A 5,695-nucleotide genomic window follows, 5' to 3' on the forward strand; every position below is an offset into this window, starting at 1 on the left:
CACAAACATACCACTTTTTAAAAAATTAAAATTATGGAAAAAAATTATAGCAGTTATTGAATTTTTGCATCGTTTGGCATCAGTTTTCTCGGGTTGAAAGCAGAGTTTTTTCGGGGTCAATTCATTGCCAAAATAAATCGCAGGCCAAGGTCACCAACCACCCAAAAAACTTTTGTACGTCTTGTCGCCACATACTTTAAACAGATAAATCAAAAAAAATAAGTAAAAGATTAAGATAGGGGGCAGTTACTTCATCTAATTTGGGTTTGAAAATTTAACAACACCCTTAAAAGGGGTAAGGGTGAGGGTAAAAGCATGAGAAAAGGGAAACTCATCACAGAAAAGTAAGAAAACACAAGGAAAAAATATATTGGAAGTTAATCCCCCTTTTAGAGGCTCAAAAACGATATTGAGTATTTTTTTACTCTTCACCTCAAGGGGTTTTAAAACAAAAAAGTCTTATATATTAAGGGAAGTCTCAGTGGTAGGCATTCGACTGGATCGAAGGCCCCTGGGTTCAACCCCCGGGCGCCCTCCAAATTTTTTATTTTCGATTCGTTTTTCCCTAAGAAAAGACTTTTCCCCTACAAAAAAATTACTTTCCCGTATATATTCTTAGTATATCTGACGACCCTTAATTTGATCCGGGAAACCTTGGTTTTTCGCTTGTTTTTTTGCTGTTTCTATACTTTAAAATTTGTTTTTTTTTTTTTTTCTTTTTCCCTGTTTTTTGTTTTTTTTGCATTTCCTTTTTTCTTTTCTTTTTTTCCTTTTTTTCCCTTTCCCTTTTCCTTCATTTTTTTTCTTTTTTTTTTTTTTTTCCTATTCTTTCCCTTCTTTTCCCTTCTTTCTTTCCCTTATAGTCAAATTTTTTGTATCTAGTTAGAAAAGTATCTGCCCAAAAAGATCACTCTTTGGCTAAAATTTTATTAATGAAAACAGGTCTCAGCTGAAACAAAAAAAGTTGAAGTAAAATGATAACTTTGAGGAAAAAATAATAATAATAAAAACGTAAAAATTATATTACCATTGTTATTTTTATTATTTTATCAAAAAAAGATAAAAATAATAGTAAAATTAAAAAAAAAATCTAAATTATAAAAGTTATTGTATAATAATATGAGGATTCTAATATATAAAAGTGGGATAATAATAATAAATTTAAACTTAGTTAATTACAATAAAAAAAAAAAACAAAAATTATTAAAAAAAAAATAAATGAGGTTACAAAGAAAGATTAATGAGGACAATAATGAGAAAAGCGATTTAAGAAATTTTAAAAAGAAACAAAACCTCTGGCAACCCCACAACACAAAGTACCACTTTTTAAAATAAAATAAAAAAACTACTAGCATTATGATATATTTGATGCATGGCATAGATTTTTTCCCGGTGCAAGCAAATTCTTTCGTGGACAAGTTATTGCCAAAACTCAACGCAGAGCCAGGTCATGGCCCAAATCACCCTAACTTTTGTCAGCGTCCCCCCTGCTCCAGACATTAAAAGACAGAAAAAAACAAACAATAAGTAAAAGATTAAAAATTTGCATTACTTCTCTAATTTGGGGTTTAGATATTAACAAAAGCAATTTCAACTAGGGGTTTTGGTGACGGGAATCGCATGAGAGAAGGGAAATCACCAGAAAAGTAAGGAAAAACCCCGAAAAGAAAAAACATATTGGCATTAAACCACTTTGGATGCTCATAACATACTTTAGAGATTTTTTCTCTCACCTCAATGTGATAAAAAAATAAAATACTTTTTTATATTTTTCGGGGATTAGTCATGGTAGAGATTCCCCTGCAGATCGGAGGTCCCCGGTTTAACCCGGCTCCCCTCAAAATTTTTTTAAAATTTTTATTCGCCTCTGTTCCTAGAGAAAAAACATTTCCCCTAAAAAAATAACTCTTTCCCGTATATATTTTAGTTATCGCTGACCCCCTTTAAAATTGATCCAGAAAACCTTGTGTTTCGCATGTTTTTTTTTTTTTTCATTTTACTTTTAAATTTGTTTTTTTTTTTTTTTTGTCTTTTTTTCCTTTTTGCCTTTTTTTTTTTCTTTTTTTTTTTTTTTTTTTTCTTTTTCCCTTTTCCCTTTTTCCCTTTTTCCTTTTTTTCATTTCTTTTCCCTTTTTCCTACAGTTAAAAGGGGATAATAAAAATAAAAATAATAAAAATAAAAATAATAAAATAAGTAAAAATGAAATTACTATTATTACATTATTATTTTAACAATAAAATAAAAAATAATAGTAACATTAACAAAATGATAAGATAAAAAATGATTTTTGTATAAAAATATGAGGATTATAATTAAAAAAATAATGGTGATAAAATAACTATAATTGTTATTAATTAAATAAAAAAATTAAAAGTAAATAAAAAATTTTAAAAAAAAGAAAAGAAGGTTACAAAAAAAGATAAAAGAGGACAATAATGAGAAAAGCGATTTAAGAAATATATAAAAAGAAACAGAAACCTCTGGCAACCCCACAACACATAAGCATACCACTTTTTAAAATTAAAATATATGAAGAAAAAAATTACTAGCAGTTATGATGAATATTTGCATCGCATGGCATCAGATTTCTCGGTTGCAAGCAGAATTCTTTCGTGGATCAAGTTCATTGCCAAAACTCAATCGACAGAGCCAAGAGTCATGGCCAACTCACCCATAAACTTTTGTCAGCGTCTTAGTCCTGCTCACATACATTAACAGATAGATAAATCAAACAAATAAGTAAAAGATTAAGATATGGGCAGTTACTTCATCTAATTTGGTGTTTGAGATATTAACAACAGCAATTACAACGAGGTAATGGTGACGGTAATAATGCATGAGAGAAGGAACTCATCACAGAAAACTAAGGAAAACACGAAGAGAAAAATATATATTGGAAGTTAATCCACCTTTAGAGGCTCAATAACGATACTTGAGTATGATTTTTTACTCTTCACCTCAAGGTGATTAAACAAGAAAAATACTTGTATATTAAGGGGATGTAGCTCAGTGGTAGAGCATTCGACTGCAGATCGAGAGGTCCCTGGTTCAATCCCGGGCGTCCTCTCAATTATTATTATTTTCGATTCGCCTCTGTTCCTAGAGAAAAGACATTCCCCTACAGAAAATTACTTTCCCGTATATATTCTTAGTATATCTGACTGACCCACTTAATGTTGATCCGGGAAAGCCTTGTGTTCGCTTGTTTTTGCTGTATTCTATACTTTTAAGTTTGTTTGTTTGTTTGTTTTTCCTTTTTCCTGTTTGTTGTTTTTCCTTTTTTTTTTTTCCCCTTTTTTTCCTTTTTTCCCCTTTTCCTTTTTCCTTTCTTTTTTTTCTTTTCCATTTCCTTTTCCTTTTCCTTCATTTTCTTATTTCTTCTCTTTCCTTTTCCTTTTCCTTTTCCTATTTCTATTCTCATCTTTTCCTCTTCTTTCTTTCCCTTATAGTCAAATTTCTTGTATCTAGTTAGCAAAGTTATCATGCACCATAAGATCACTCTTTGGCTAAATTATAGTTAATGAGTAACAGGAATACTACAGGAAAACTAAAGAAACAGAAAAACGTATGAATGTAAAATGATAACAAATTAATGAGAAAATAATAAAATAATAATGATAATAATAACAGTAACAATGATAATTACCATTATTATTACTATTATTATTATAACAAAAACGATAAAAATAATAGTAACATTAACAATAATCATAATGATGATAAAATGATTATTGTATAATAATAGTGAGGATTTTAATAATGATGATAGTGGTGATAATTAATAATAACTATAATCGTTAGTTGATTACAATAAAAATATCAAAAGTAATTATAAAAAAAAATTAAATGAAGGTTACAAAGAAAGATAAATGAGGACAATAATGAGAAAAGCGATTTAAGAAATATATAAAAAGAAACAGAAACCTCTGGCAACCCCACAACACATAAGCATACCACTTTTTAAAAATAAAATATATAAACTACTAGCAGTTATGATGAATATTTGCATCGCATGGCATCAGATTTCTCGGTTGCAAGCAGAGTTCTTTCGTGGATCAAATTTTATTGCCCAAAAATCAATCGACAGAGCCAAGAGTCATGGCCAACCCCCCATAAACTTTTGTCAGCGTCCCAGTCCTGCTCACATACATTAACAGACAGAAAAATAAACAAATAAGTAAAAGATTAAGATTAGCAGTTACTTCATCTAATTTGGTGTTGGAGATATTAACAACAGCAATTACAACTAGGTTATGGTGACGGTAATAACGCATGAGAGAAGGAACTCATCACAGAAAAGTAAGGAAAACACGAAGAGAAAAATCTATATTGGCAGTTAATCCACCTTTGGATGCTCAGTAACGATACTTTAGTATGATTTTTTACTCTTCACCTCAATGTGATTAAACAAGAAAAATATTTGTATTTTAAGGGGATGTAGCTCATGGTAGAGCATTCGACTGCAGATCGAGAGGTCCCTGGTTCAATCCCGGGCGTCCCCTCAATTATTATTATTTTCGATTCGCCTCTGTTCCTAGAGAAAAGACATTCCCTACAGAAAATTACTCTTTCCCGTATATATTCTTAGTATATCTGACTGACCCACTTAACATTGATCCGAGAAAGCCTTGTGTTCGCATGTTTTTTTTTTTTTCTGTATTCTATACTTCTAAGTTTGTTTGTTTTTCCTTTTTCCTATTTGTCTCTTTTTCCTTTTTTGCCTTTCCTTTTTTCTTTTCTTTTTTTTTCTTTTTTCCTCTTTTACTTTTTCCTTTTTTCCCTTTTCCTTTTTCCTTTTCTTTTTCCTTTCTTTTTTTTTCTTTTCCATTTCCTTTTCCTTTTCCTTCATTTTCTTATTTCTTTTCCAGTCTTTTCCTACAGTTAATTACTCCTCCTCGTATATATTCTTAAAACAGTATCTGATTAACCCACTGAACATTAGTTCAAAAAAGCCTTGTCTTCGCTTGTTTCTGAAGCAAGTTGTTGTTTTTTTCTCTCTCTCTCTAAAGTTTTTAGTTTAACTTTTCTTTTCCTTTTTTTTTTTCTTTCTTTTCTTTCCTTTTCCTTTACCTATTCCTATTTCTATTCTTATCTTTACCTCTTCTTTCTTTCCCTTATAGTCAAATTTCTTTTATCTAGTTAGCAGTTATCATGCACCATAAGATCACTCTTTGGCTAAATTATAGTTAATGAGTTACAGAAATACTACAGGAAAACTAAAGAAAGAGAAAACGTATGAATGTAAAATGATAACAAATTAATGAGGTGATAATAAAAATAATAATAATAATAATAATAATAATAATAAGTAACAATGATGATTACTATTATTACTATTATTATTTTAACAAAAAAGATAACAAAATAATAGTAACATTAACAATAATGGTAATGATAATAAAATGATTATTGTATAATAATAGTGAGGATTATAATAAAAAAAATAGTGGTGATAATAATAACTATATTGTTAGTTAATTAAAAAAAAAATATTAAAAGTAAGTATAATTTAAAAAATGAAATGAAGGTTAAAAAGAAAAATAAATGAGGACAATAATGAAAAAAAGCGATTTAAGAAATATATAAAAGAAACAAAACCTCTGGAAACCCCCAAAAACACATAAGCAACCACTTTTTAAAATTAAAATTATATGAAGAAAAAAATTACTAGCAGTTATGATGAATATTTGCATC

General features: G+C 29.0%; 2 non-coding genes across 2 annotated transcripts; both read left to right on the top strand.

Annotated features, from left to right (window-relative positions):
- Window positions 1-2,996: 2,996 nt before the first annotated feature.
- On the top strand, window positions 2,997-3,068 carry Trnac-gca. The gene has a single exon. It is a non-coding gene; the product is annotated as a tRNA-Cys (tRNA).
- Window positions 3,069-4,432: 1,364 nt separating this feature from the next.
- Trnac-gca lies at window positions 4,433-4,503 on the top strand. The gene has a single exon. It is a non-coding gene; the product is annotated as a tRNA-Cys (tRNA).
- The last annotated feature ends 1,192 nt before the right edge of the window (window positions 4,504-5,695 follow it).

The sequence above is a fragment of the Penaeus monodon genome, unplaced genomic scaffold, assembly GCF_015228065.2.
Source record: "Penaeus monodon isolate SGIC_2016 unplaced genomic scaffold, NSTDA_Pmon_1 PmonScaffold_16551, whole genome shotgun sequence".
NCBI classification, from domain to species: Eukaryota; Metazoa; Arthropoda; class Malacostraca; order Decapoda; family Penaeidae; genus Penaeus; species Penaeus monodon.